The sequence below is a fragment of the Salmo salar genome, chromosome ssa29 (assembly GCF_905237065.1).
Source record: "Salmo salar chromosome ssa29, Ssal_v3.1, whole genome shotgun sequence".
NCBI classification, from domain to species: Eukaryota; Metazoa; Chordata; class Actinopteri; order Salmoniformes; family Salmonidae; genus Salmo; species Salmo salar.
In genome coordinates this window covers 10,518,518-10,533,417 of record NC_059470.1, presented here as the reverse complement: position 1 = coordinate 10,533,417, position 14,900 = coordinate 10,518,518, and the positions used below count along the sequence as shown (strand labels likewise).

Here is a 14,900-nt window from a genome sequence, read left to right as displayed (position 1 = left end):
CACACACACACACACACACACACACACACACACACACACACACACACACACACACACACACACACACACACACACACACACACACACACACACACACACTCAATCCTGTCATCCTCAACTGAACTTCTCCAGTCTCCAGAAAGTGTATCCTGACCAGTGTAACCATAAGCCTCTCTGGGTTCACTGATGAATCTGAAGATGGGAATATGGCTTGGAGCCTGTAGTCAGAAGTTCTCAGAACAAAGAAAGCCTTATCAAGCACACGCCCACAGCGCTGCTTGTTCTTTCAGGGTAAACACACACACACACAAACATGTGCAGACACACACGCAGGCACACACACAGGCACACGCACCCAGACAGACACACGCACAAAACACATGCGTGCACATAAACACACACACCAGGGTTGTGGGTTTGTTGCATGGACAACGTAATCCAATATGTATCAACTGTAATTTCCATATTACTGTATCTTTAGGCCTATACATTAAAATACATCAGCGTGAAGACAGGGGAAAAGGTGATGAGAAATGTGAGATATTAGCTTGGTTACACACACACACACACACACACTAAGCAGTATCTGATTAAATACACATTTGTTGGCCGTGCCTATTATGAAAAGTCGTCTTAGCATCACATCTCCCACATTCTCTCATAATTAATTTAACGCCCTTTTCCCTATATAGTGCACTACTTTGGACCAGAGGGTGCCATTTGAGACAGAACCTAGTTGTAGTTTCTTCAGAGTGAGGAAACGTTGCTGGGGCCTGATCCCCATTATGAAGGTGTTTTATTATATTTCCGTGGTTGCCATGGCGCCGTGAGGATGCCTAGGCAGAGAGCTCTGTAAATATTGTGCATATTTTTGCTATTTGTAAGTGTCAAAAAATATATATCTGGTGTTTTTGAGCAACGGATTTGCAGATTGACTGGCAGGTTAACTCTTTTTGGCTTGGCTAACTAGCTGGATAACGTTTAGAACAAAAGGCATCTGGACACAGTACCAGCTTTTTTTCCTTTCACCTGGCTGCCAGTTCCTGATCTTTTGAGAACATAATTTGAGGCGTCGCCTGAAGCTTGAGAGTAAGGGGAAATACAGCAGTACCGAGGCAGAGGTCTCATATTGAGGACGACTGGCTGCTATTAGGAATTCTGTCAGGTGAGCTTTTCGGTGCCCAGAGTTGCTGAGGCATCACCCAAGTCTGTGTTACAACGAGCGGAAGAGGAGAAATCAAGTGGCTATACGACTCAGGCTGGTTCCCAGACTTGCCCTCTACAAGATCATCAGCAGACCGCATCACCATCATCTACCATCCTCTGACCATCTCCCTCCGCTTAAGCCATGAAACAGCCAGGAAAATAACCTCTCACTCAATATCGACAAAACAACAGGAGCTGATCGTGGACTTCAGGAAACAGCAGAGGGAGCGCGCCCCTATCCACATCGACGGGACCGCAGTGGAGCAGGTGGAAAGCTTCAAGTTCCTTGGAATACACATCACTGATGATCTGAAATATTCCACCCACACAGACAGTGTGGTGAAGAAGGCGCAACAGCGCCTCTTCAACCTCAGGAGGCTGAAGAAATACGGCTTGTCACCTAAAACACTCACAAACTTTTACAGATGCACAATCGAAAGCATCCTGTCGGACTGTATCAGCACCTGGTACGGCAACTGCACCGCCCTCAACCGCAAGGCTTTCCAGAGGGTAGTGCAGTCTGTACAATGCTTCACCGGAGGAAAACTACCTGCCCTCCAGGACACCTACAGCACCCGATGTCACTGGAAGGCCAAAATGATCATCAAGGACATCAACCACCCGAGCCACTGCCTGTTCACCCCGCTATCATGCAGAAGGCGAGGTCAGTACAGGTGCATCAAAGCTGGGACCGAGAGACTGAAAAACAGCTTCTATTTCAAGGCCATCAGACTGTTAAATAGCCATCACTAGGCAGCTTCCACCCGGTTACGTAACTCTGCACCTTACAGGCTGCTGCCCTATAATTAATGTAAATAGATACATAGACTTGAAATCACTGACCACTTTAATAATGGAACACTAGTCATTTAAATAATGTTTACATATTTTTGCTTTACTCATCTCATATGTATATTCTGTATTCTATTCTACTGTATTTTAGTCAATGCCACTCCGACATTGCTCATCCTAATATTTATTATTTTACGTTTAGGTTGTGTGTATTGTTGTGAATTGTTAGATATTACTGCACTGTTGGAGCTAGAAACACAAGCATTTCGCTACACCCGCAATAACATCTGCTACATTTGTATGTGACAAATAAAATGTGATTTGATTTGACCCTAACCATGTTAAAAGGATGCAGCATTCAAAGACTTGGCAAACCTGTCATTATACAGCATTTTGCTTGTTTGTTTTTTGCTCTTGAAGTACTTTGAGATTCTATGAAAAGTGCTATAGAAGTTTAATAAATTATTATTATTATTATTATTACGTGTCTAATTAATGCTCACTGGGAACCACTCATACCCCTCTACTCTACCCACACCAAATGATCCTCCATCTCCCAGAGGAGAGGTAAAGGGAGGGGTGGGCGGACAAAAGGGCTTGAACAAACACACACAGCAGCACGAACACACACACACACACACACATTCACAGAAACATACTCTTAGTCACACAATGGACTTCTCATTAGGTCTGACATTATTTAACCAAATCTATCTTATAGTTTTTATTTCCTGTAATCCCAGTGCGTGACACACACACACACACACACACCTCCAGCTCTCTCGCTCACACACACACCTGCTGAGAGAGAACCTGTTATCAGACAGTCCTTCTCCAGTGACATCTGATACTGATTCTGGTGCTCAGCCAGCATCCAAAACATGATTTATTCCATATGAGAATGGGAAACAACTATGAACTCAAACACAGTGTAAACAAATAACAGTGTTGCTAGAGAGGCTTAGGGAAAACTTATTTTCCTGCAGTGAAGTGCATCGACCGGTTTCACAAGCCATGATTCCAAGGCAACTCTGTACACACCTTTATACAGTATATCAGGGATAGTCAACAGGCGGCAAGCAGGCCAGATCTGGCCCATTTATCAATTTAGTCTGTCCCTTTGATCAATTCGGAATATAAATTAAAATATACAAACACAATCCCCACAAAATAAGATGTTTAGTGGCAGAATATATGATGTATCATAACATGTACAATCATACAGTGAGAATTATAAAGTTGGCATTAAATCTACTGAGATTTATACTTTTAAATGCACACACAGTAGGATCTAGGGCAACTATTAGGAGAAGCACAGCCATCCTGTCTCTCTGTGACTTCTAAGACATCTCAAATCATGTCACATCAAAACCAGTGTCAAATCAAATACAGTTTTACAGTATATCATCAATGATGTCATCCATAAAGCATTTTAAAACTAACGTCCATGAAAATACCTTCTTCAAGTTTCCAGGAGTTTGTCAGTGGTGAAATCATCCTGCGTGCCTTCTGTCTCCTGACTGGGCGTACTTTGAAGTTAGTCAGCCACACACCTTTGGCCCAAAGTGGAGTCCAGATGTTGGGCTTGGTGCATGCAAAGGCATGCAGGGAGACGGTGGAGGTAAGGGAATGCCCCCCCCCCAACAACAACAAAAAGTAGTGCACTATATAGGGAATAGGGTGCCGGTTAAATATTGAGTCCATAGCGGTGAAACTGCAACGTCCGTTTATTACAAACAAACAAAGACGTTACTTCAAAAAACAAACATCATTGCACACGTGCGATAGAACAGCAGAGTGTGTACAACAATTCTTTTTTACCACGATGCTGGATGGTCATTTCCTCAAAATAAAAACAATAACAGATCCGCCTGGAGTGGTGAGTGGTGCCGTTCTGCCTATCCCGGATTTCAGTCATGAACAGTCAAAATCGTGAAATTGGATGATATTTGGATGAAACCAGATCAAAGTATGACGACTAAAGTATAAAAAATGACTGTTGCTTCAACATTGATAAAGTTTGATCATAAAGTTACTGGTCCCCTCCCCATGTCAAACACTTGGATTCAGGAGGCGGGATTATTAAGGGGATAGAGTGCCAAAATTTGACTGTAGGGTGTCAGCAAATATAATTAAAAGTTTACACAATTCATCTATGGCAGTGGTTCCCAAACTTTTTATAGTCCAGTACCCCTTTAAACATTCTGCTGCGTACCCCCTCTAGCACCAGGGTCAGCACACTCTCAAATGATGTTTTTTTGCCATCATTGTAAGCCTGCCCCACACACACTATTCGATACATTTATTAAACATAAGAATGAGTGTGAGTTTGTCACAACCCAGCTCGTGGGAAGTGACAAAGAGCTCTTATAGGACCAGGGCACAAATAATAATAATAATCAATAATTGTGCTCTTTACTTAGCCATCTTACATATAAAAACGTATTTGTTCATCAAAAATTGTGAATGACTCACCACAGGTTAATGAGAAGGATGTGGTTGAAAGGATGCACAACCCAATGTTGGGTTGTATTGGATAGAGTCTCAGTCTTTTCCCACACACAGTCTGTGCCTGTATTTAGTTTTCATGCTAGTGAGGGCAGAGAATCAGCAGTTGGGTCATCCAAACAACCCAGCATTTTTAAGAATGTACGCCACTGCAAACAGAGCTGTTGTGTCTCATTCCCTAGAATCCTGCTACACAAGATTAGCTGAACCAGTCTGATTTAGGGACAGTTTGAAATTTACCGTGGTGGGGGTTGTTCAAACTAGGTGAGGGTTGTCTAACTTATTTTTGGGGAATTTGGAAAGAGTTGTGTGTTGTTTTATTGGACACAGGGGAGGGTAGTGCATTTTTCTCTGGTTTACATTTGCTCTTCTGCAGGTTTTACTATATCATTTCTTCCGTACTAGCCAAATTTCCTAATCTGCCTACTGTATATCAAGGTGCTTTGGTACTTCCCTTATGCACTACGCTTTTCTGCGCGCTAACTATACCACAGGTTAATATAGCCTACCAGTCTATCGTGCCCTCTATCCACAATTCATAGTGACAATAGTGTAAGGTGGATAGTCTCTACATATCTGCAATAGGCTACCTAGCATCATATCACATAAACCAATTTTCAATATAAGCAGAGGGCAGGTGCGTCATTGCGCATTAAAGAACAGTGAGTACATGAAATACGCAGCTCAAAAAGCTCCCCTATTGATCTTGTTTAGGGACAATACAATTAGCCTACAACACCACAATGCAATGAATAATTGCATTATTGTTTTCAAGTGAGTAGAAAATTCTACTCTAGGCTGTAAACTGCATTGAAAACCACAACATTTGAATACGGCGCAAAAGCCCTATGATTTGAATATTTCATTCCATTTGGATCAGTTGTGTCGTCAGTGTTCATGTCCTGGTGTAAGCAGGCTGTATCACAACCGGCCGTGATTTGGAGTCCCATAGGGTGGCGCACAATTGGCCCAGCGTCGTCCGGGTTTGGCCGGTGTAGGCCGTCGTTGTAAATAAGAATTTGTTCTTAACTGACTTGCCTAGCTAAATAAAAAATTTATTGCATACTGTATATTTTATATAATTATAAATATAGCATCAACATTTAAAACATTTGATTTCTACCTGAGCATTGTCTGCAGCCGACTCTGATCTTAGTGAAAGAAAAAAGAAAAGGAAAGTTAGCTCATCTGTGGTGGTCGGCGAACACTTAACCTTCTGGCCCGTAGCCCTGCGTGGCATCGACTACGCTACAAAAGCATGTTGAAGTGACAAAGTCGATATCCACGTTTACAAACAGAGGGTCGCTACAGTTATTGTTATTTGTGGTCGTAAACATTATTTCGAGTTTATTGTATGAGGAGGGAGGATGTGCAATTTATTTTACAGTACAAGGGGAAGGTCTTGTGAAAAGATTTTTAACGTTTGGGAGGTGGGTGCATTTTTTTATATGTCTGTTGTTGTCTGTCTGGGGGTGTTATCAGGTCTGATCAGGTCTGGCTTTGTCAAAGAGGCTTAACCCCCAGCCCTCGTCCTGTCCCCCCTGTCCCTCAGGATTAAGCCCCGGCGCCAATCTATGGGTCACTTGTCCCCTCATTTGTGGGGTCGCACACCATCAACCTCCAACTCCAGCCCCCCACTTTAACCCCTCTACCCCCTAGGCTGGCAGGTCAACTCATACCTGTCGTTAACCCCCCCCCAAGCCCCTCGGACATCATTTGTTTCAGTCAGAAGAGCCTTTTCGGATCTGAAAGTGGCACTTGTGAAGGAGTGGCTGGCGGAGCTGAGCAGAGACCATTAAATGGCCTCAGCTCCTGCCTCCTGTACTGACAGCCGTCAAAACTGCTGAGAGGGGCTGATTAAAAACAGATGTCTGGACGGATGCCTGCTACACTGATGTGATTGTGTGAATTCAGACACACAGGAATAAGAGCCATGACAAAGTGGCACTTTACGAAAATACCTCAGTATCTCGGTTGGACGGTTGTGGGTTCGATTCCCACGGGGAGCCAGTACAAAAAAATATTTTTTTTAAAATTATACAAAAAATGCATGAAATGAAATGTATGCACTCACTACTGTAAGTCGCTCTGGATAAGAGCGTCTGCTAAATGACTAAAATGTAAAAATGTAAATGGGGGAATGTACTACCATGTCTCATTTCAACCACAAGCTTTGAAACCTAGGGATAAAGTCAAAATATACATCCAATATGGTTGCTTTTAAAGAGTCCATCGACATATTCATCTATGTTTACTTAACGTCTTCTAATAATCATTTCAGTATCACAATGCACTTAGCAGAACGGCATAGGAGACTTGCAATCGTGTAAGACTTCTTGAAGTGGCCTAGATTCCAAACCATTACACCACCTCGGGTTATTTAACATATAATACAGCGATAAAACATCAAAAGAATATAGTATAGTAGTATAGTAATATGGTACTATCAACTCTGACAATAAGAATGAATAAATCAAATGAATCACACTGGAACCTTTTTCCTGCATGTGTTCAGAGACAGCATTTCTCTCTCTTTCCCTGTCTTTCAGTGGATGATCTCAAATTCCAGCCAGAGAGGGAGAGTTGTTTCTCCCTGTGCCACTGTTATCTAGCTGACCTTGGTGTTAAGGAATAACAGTGTAGCTGGGCCACCATCCTGGGGAGAGAGGTATGCAAGGGATCGGACAAATGTTGCAAACATTGAATAAATTCTCAGACGGAAGGGAGAAGATATACAGTTGAAGTCGGAAGTTTACATACACCTTAGCCAAATACATTTAAACTCAGTTTTTCACAATACCTGACATTTAATCCTCGTAAAAATGCCCTGTCTTAGGTCAGTTAGGATCACCACTTTATTGTAAGAATGTGAAATGTCAGAATAATAGTAGAGTGAATTATTTATTTCACCTTTTATTTCTTTCCTCACATTCCCAGTGGGTCAGAAGTTTACATACACTCAATTATATTTGGTAGCATTGCCTTTAAATTGTTTAACTTGGGTCAAACGTTTCAGGTAGCTTACCACAAGCTTCTCACAATAAGTTGGGTGAATTTTGGCCCATTCCTCCTGACAAAGCTGGTGTAACTGAGTCAAGTTTGTAGGCCTCCTTGCTCGCACACGTTTTTTCAGTTCTGCCCACAAATTGTCTATAGTATTGAGGTCAGGGCTTTGTGATGGCCACCCCAATACCTTGACTTTGTTATCCTTAAGCCATTTTGCCACAACTTTGGAAGTATGCTTGGGGTCATTGTCTATTTGGAAGACTCATTTGCGACCAAGCTTTAACTTCCTGACTGATGTCTTGAGATGCTGCTTCAATATATCCACATAATTGTCCTCCTTATGATGCCATCTGTTTTGTGAAGTGCACCAGTCCCTGCTGCAGCAAAGCACCCCCACAACAGGGTGTTCTTCGGCTTGCAAGCTTCCCTCTTTTTCCTCCAAACATAACGATGGTCATTATAGCCAAACAGTGCTATTTTTGTTTCATCAGACCAGAGGACATTTCTCCAAAAAGTACGATCTTTGTCCCCATGTGCAGTTGCAAACCGTAGTCTGGCTTGTCTATGATGGTTTTGGAGCAGTGGCTTCTTCCTTGCTGAGTGGCCTTTCAGGTTATGTTGATATAGGACTCCTTTTACTGTGGATATAGATACTTTTGTACCTGTTTCCTCCAGCATCTTCACAAGGTTCTTTGCTGCTGTTATGGGATTGATTTGCACTTTTCGCACCAAAGTACGTTCATCTCTAGGAGACAGGATACGTCTCCTTCCTAACCGGTATGATGGCTGCGTGATCCCATGGTGTTTATACTTGCATACTATTGTTTGTACAGATGAACGTGATACCTTCAGGAATTTGGAAATTGCTCCCAAGGATGAACCAGACCTGCGGAGGTCTTCAATTGTTTTTCTGAGGTCTTGGCTGATTTCTTTTGATTTTCCAATGATGTCAAGAAAAAAGGCACTGAGTTTGAAGGTAGGCCTTGAAATACATCCACAGGTACACCTCCAATTCACTCAAATGATATCAATTAGCCTACCAGAAGCTTCTAAAGCCATGACATCATTTTCTGGAATTTTCCAAGCTGTTTAAAGGCACAGTCAACTTAGTGTATGTAAACTTCTGACCCACTGGAATTGTGATACAGTGAATTATAAGTGAAATCATCTGTCTGTAAACAATTGTTGGAAAAATTACTTCTCTCATGCACAAAGTAGATGTCCTAACCAACTTGCCAAAACTATTGTTTGTTAACAAGAGATTTGTGGAGTGGTTGTCAAACGAGTTTTAAAGACTCCAACCTAAATGTATGTAAACTTTCGACTTCAACTGTACCTGATCTGCTGATACGAGTCACTCAATGAGTTTTATGGATTGTGATTCTGAATGTGACAGCTGATAAACCATGGAGCTTCCAAAGAAAATGTACAGCCTGTGTCCTGTGTGATCTAGCAGTTAGTGCCACATACCCTAGCACACATACACTAAGTATACAAAACATTATTGTAAACTGGGTGGTTCGAGCCCTGAATGCTGATTGGCTGACAGCAGTGGTACATTATATCAGACCGTATACCACGGGTATGACATAACATTTATTTTTAATGCTCTAATAACTTTGGTAACCAGTTTATAATAGCAATAAAGCACGTCGGGTGTTTGTGGTATATGGCCAATATACCATGGCTAAGGGCTGTATTCAGGAACTCCACGTTGTGTCGTGCATGAGAACAGCCCTTAGCCGTGGTATATTGGCCATATACCACACCCCCTCGTGCCTTATTGCTTAAATAGCACCTGCTCTTTCCATGACATACACTGAGCAGGTGAATCCAGGTGAAAGCTATAATCCTTTATTGATGTCACTTGTTAAATCCACTTCAATCAGTCTAGATGAAGGGGAGGAGACAGGTTAAAGAAGGATTTTTAAGAGATAATTGAGACATGGATTGTCTAAGTGTGCCATTCAGAGGGTGAGTGGGCAAGACAACATTTTGTGTCATAACTTCCAACTCTCTGGGTGTTTCACGCTCAACAGTTTCCCATGTTTCAAGAATGGTCCACCACCCAAAGGACATCCAGCGACACAACTGCTGGAAGCATTGGAGTCGGTGTGAGCCAGCATCCCTGTGGAACGCATTCGACATCTTGTAGAGTCCATGCCCTGTCGAATTGAGGCTGTTCTGAAGGCAGAAGGGGGTGCAACTCAATATTAGTAAGGTGTTCCTAATGTTTGGTACCCAGTGTATACCAGAGTTGACATGGGTTTCAATCCAACCCATGCCCTTCAGACTTGCTCTTCTAACTTTCCAGTCTTCTCTTCACATTTTATTTTATTTTTTTATTTTTTTTATGTACAGCTCAATGAACTGCTTTATGGTGTGTAATTCTCAATATATGTATTTTCTACAGCATTTCCCTTTATCAGATACTTTTGTATTATATTATGGTAATTACATGTCATTGGCTACGCCAGTAGGCCTAGATGTTGATTACCAAGAGGCTGTCCACAGTGTTCATTTTGCCACTAAAAATACAATCCGTAAGGAATAGAGAGGCTTACTTCCCAATTAGTTCACCATGCAACTGTGTCCAAGTCATTTTGTGTCCACCGTGTAATGTGTCCCCCCCGCAACTGCGTCTAAAGCGTTATTCCGAGTCGACAGAGACGTGGAGACGCGATAGTCCGGCGGCCCATGGTAACATAGCTACAAGGCTCTGAGAACACCGTCCGCGGGGAGCACCTACCCAAAATTCCCAGCCAACGTGCTCCGCGTACGCATCTTCTATTCACTTGAATGGGGTGACGGTTGGAGAAATTGCTTGAGCTGCGCTGAGAATTCGAAAGGTACGAAAGCCAACGGTCCAATATTCTAGAACACTGCTGTGCGTACGCATACACGTTTTGGACTTTGACAGACCCTTAAGTCATTTTGTGTCCACCCTGCAACTGTGTGCAAGTCATTTTGTGTCCACCCTGCAACTGTGTTCACCCTGCAACTGCCTGAACCATCCAATGTATCAGGTAGAGTAAAGTGGCCTGGCCTGGCTGTACACACAGCTGCAGACAGCTGTCCTAACATGGCGGCTGTAATCCCTCACACTGAGGTCCAGGCAAGCCATGGCACAGCTCAGCTCCCTCATGGAAGGTGTGTGTGTCCATGTATGTGTGTGTGTGTGCATACGAGTGTGTGGGAGGGGAGAGGAGGTTTGATCTATCAAGCGCTCCAGTGCGTGCTCATCCAATACCCAGCAGAGAGGACGGGGCCATGGGCAGCTATCTCATCTCCCTTGGGTGATCCAGGTCTTTACAGGCATGACGAGCAGAGGAGGAAATGAAACGTCTCTGGTTTTGTTACGGGTTGAGGGATCAGGATCAGGGAGCGAGAGAAAGAGAGACTTGGGGGGGAGGGGGGGGAATTGTAAAAGAGCATGAGTCATTCGGTATTGAGTCATCCACTTCCACTGTGCACAGAGCGATATCATCTTCCCGACCTCTGTTTAACCTTGAATAAAGCCCTGTGAAACCTCAACCTTAAAGTGAGATTACAAAAGTGAGATTACAAAGTGGCTGCTATCTAGCACTGCTGCCACTGTCGTTGTTCTTCCTGTTTTGATAGGGCCAGCGACTGGAAGACGGTGTGAAAACAGTAGCGTGGGAGAGAATGGCCTTGGTGCCTAGGGCTTCTTCTAGTCTGCACTGCTTATCACAACAACAATAACGTTGGGCTAGAGTTATTGACGTGATAGTTGAAGAGTGAGAGGGTTCAGTCCACTTTGTTGACAAATTCAAACCTCATTGGAAAGTTCCTTGACGTATGTTTATATTTTAGGTGATATTAGGCCATGTTTAGCTCAATTTTGGCTTGAGAGCTTGGGACTATAAGGTTATATCTGCAAAAAGATGATTCTGAGATCATTGGCTTTAAAGTTCCGAACCCTCATTGGTTTGAATGGTGTCAGCTATTTTTTTACCTTGTATTCCATTGAACTTAACAACATGAATTGGTGTATATAGGTAAAGATCAATGAACCTAACAAGGCTATGTCAATAACTACATTTAGACAAAAATAAAGCTAGAACCTTATACTGTAAAAATAAAATCTAAATAACAAAGTTGTGTGCATGACTAATAAGCCAATCCTTTAGTTTCTTCTTTAGTAGCACCTGTTTCAAACATTTAACAGTAGGCCTAATTGCTGGCAAAAAAACCCATCTTGCCTCATCTTCCATAACAACAAGCCACCCACACCACTCTTCAAATCAGACCTTCCCGTTTGCTCATTAGCATATGTTGACTTTGAACTCCATCCATGAGAAAACTCTGTGAGACAAGCAACGCTGAACAAGACTTTGTACTCCAAAAGCTCCATACAGCAAAGAACAAATGAACCACGACCCCGGAAAGACCCACAACAGTTCCTTGCAAATGTAACAATTAAATGCACTACAACTCCGGGAGACAAAGCAAGTGTCTTTCTTATTGTGCCATCCTGTTTACATTTTGGATCATGTGTGAGTGCCTTGCAGTTCAACAACATTATAACAAAAATGTATTTTATGAAGACAACACCAGTGATTCAGTATAAACTGATATACTAGTAAGTAGAAACAAACGCACCACACATATTTGTTGACATGTCAAAGCTGTAGCCTACGGAATCAATTTGACAGTTGCACAACCTCAAGATTTTTTGCAGAATAAATATTGTAATGGTGTGACATCCAAATTCAACAAAGAGTCCATGTTGCAAACACGATAAAGATAGCCCTGGATATTCGACAGGTCAGGAAATATTTTAATCAGAACAGCCACTGAAATGCACATTGTTCAAACTTGTAATTCAGAATAGAAGTTTAAAAAGAAGAATATCTCTTGAGAGATTATGAAATATCCTATAATTTGCACCAAGGTAAAGTTAGTTTTATATTGGATATTCAGTTTTCTCTCAGCAATAGCTTTTAAACAAAGTGTGCCATGACTATGAAATTGTTATACTCTGAATCTGGGAAGGATGGAGAACAATCCACTTTTTTAGGAATATTTTCCCTTTTTTTTAGGGGGGGGGGGGGTTCAATCTTCAATATGTCTTAAACAAGTGTGCCCTGACGACTATGACAATTATATTTAAAAAATGTATAACAATAGATGTGGATTGTTCTCTATCCACCCCTGATGCAGAATATATAATTGTCATACTGATGGCATGCTTGGTTTAAGAACAATTGAAGATTGAAATCCAAATCCGGGGATTAAACTCTGGGATTAATGCTATTTGGAGAACAGCAAAAACAAGCAAAAATGACCCCAGCCACTATCACCTTGGCTGCTGTAGTTTTCATTCACCTCAGTCCATCTACAAACACATGGCCTATTAGTTTTACAATTAGCCGCTACACATTAACTCACATGAACTCAGCACCAGGATTAAAAACTATAATTTATACAGAGGGATTTGTTAGCAGAAAAAGTATTTTATAAACAAAATGTAAACAAATACATTTGCTTTACAGATCTTTTTTTTTTTGGGGGGGGTGCAGTTGTACAGCTAATTTCTTGCAATTCCACACATTTTGCCATTACTTATGCCCCCTCTGGAGGTCAGGGCCCCTGGGCACGTGCCGTTCATGCCCGGTCGGTAAATCGGCCTTGATTACTACATGTTTAGGTAGCTGGCTAGACTAACTAGACTAATTAACTGACATGGGCTAATTGAGTGACTGTCAGTGAGTGACATATAATAAAAAGAAAACTGCTGATGCACAACCAATTTTCGAAATTGCACCTTGCAAATTCTACAATTCTCACTCTCAACAGTAAGTTGAGACCCAGACAGAGTTCCTAAAAAAGTTGTTTTTTATGTATTTGTTTTTATTACAGAGGTCAGGGTTCGGTGTCTTCTTATGTCGCTACGGCCATAGTGTGGATTGATCCCCTTCTTCACCTGATTCATATATATTTTTCATAGTAATGGCGCGCTTTGTTTAAGAGCTATTGAAGATTAATTAAAATAAACGATTTGGATCTCAAACAAAAAAAGTGTGGATTGTTCTCCATCCTTACCTAATTCAGAATATATAATTGTTTTATAGTCTTGGCACGCTTTGTTTAAGAGCTAATTTAGATTGAAATCAGAATAAAAACGTGTGGTGTGGATTGTTCTCCATCCTCTTCTGATTTAGAATTTAACATGTTCATAGTCATGGCAATGGATGACTGACAGGGGGCGCTGTATTGAAACCACCGCACATCAATCTTGGCACTCCTCCTCAGTTGTAAAAAATATTTTGGAAGTTATAGAAAATCATTTAGTTTAGTTTTTGATATATTTATTATATTACAGACACCTTAATGCATGGTTTAAAATTATATAACGTGAGCTAAACAAAAAGAAAAGAACATAAAAAATATATAACATTTTCTTTCAAGTATTTTTTTTTAGAGTAATAATGTTGCTGTCCTCACTACATCAACTAATTCCATTCATTCTAATGGTTGATTGCTTGAACTAGGGAGAGCCAATATGGCCAACAGGTGGCTTCAAAGCCTCTCAATACATAGTATCATCAATCCCGGGTTTATATACACCATTGGTTCAATAGCTATTGACGGAGAAAACCGAATATCCAATATAAAACTTATTTTACCTCGGTATAACTCGCGCGCCTTTACTGATACCAGTTCAATATCAGCCCGCATTATGACGCTCTAACTTCTCTTGAGGTTATTATGAAGGTGTTGAGAAAAACCAGTGCATGACAACATGACTACCGTAGCATGTTATTGCTTTGTTACTAAACTGAAGCGCCAACTTTTTCAGCATCCGATGCCGCCCCCGTGGGAGCACCTGATAGCCCTCCGTTGCTTGTCCTGATTCAAGTATGCACATCGGTTCAAATCAAATAACATCATAATGTAACAAACTATTGCAAAATGAGCTCATGCATCTATTCTATCGCATTCGCATACAATGGAAGATCCAATAAGAAGAACATGCATGTTCGAACTGATCTAAGAATTAGAAAATGCTTACAAAACATATGAAAGAGAATGAATAACCTACTGTACAATAGCCTACCTTTGATCAAACTGCGGAGAAAGTTTATTCGTGCCTTTGTCAGAATGTGATTATTTGTATTTCCATGCAGAATTCAGATAAGTGGGAAAGAGCCATGCCTTCGGACAACACTATTTTTCTTGCGTGAGTTCTTGCGTTCTGGCATTCACCCTTCCACTCCAAAAGACACCTAAATGAAAACGGAGCCCCTCAAGCAGTGACATCATGAGTCTCCATAGCAACTTAAACTCCACCCATTTCAAAACGGAACTTACCTGTATCACTACCAATATCTCAGACAACACATTTTTGCCTTCCTATTTTAAGT

General features: G+C 41.5%; 1 protein-coding gene across 12 annotated transcripts in view; it reads right to left on the bottom strand.

Moving 5' to 3' along the window:
- LOC106590114 (sickle tail protein homolog) overlaps positions 1 to 14,900 on the bottom strand; it is a 216,781-nt gene that overhangs the window by 53,755 nt on the left and 148,126 nt on the right. Inside the window, exon 1 of one of the 12 annotated variants that reach the window (XM_014180708.2) lies at positions 14,594 to 14,791. The exons of the other annotated variants lie outside the window; for them this stretch is intronic. The gene's annotated coding sequence lies outside the window, so the exon portion shown is untranslated. Of the gene's footprint in view, positions 1 to 14,593; positions 14,792 to 14,900 lie in introns of those variants that run through there. 12 annotated transcript variants of the gene reach the window in all.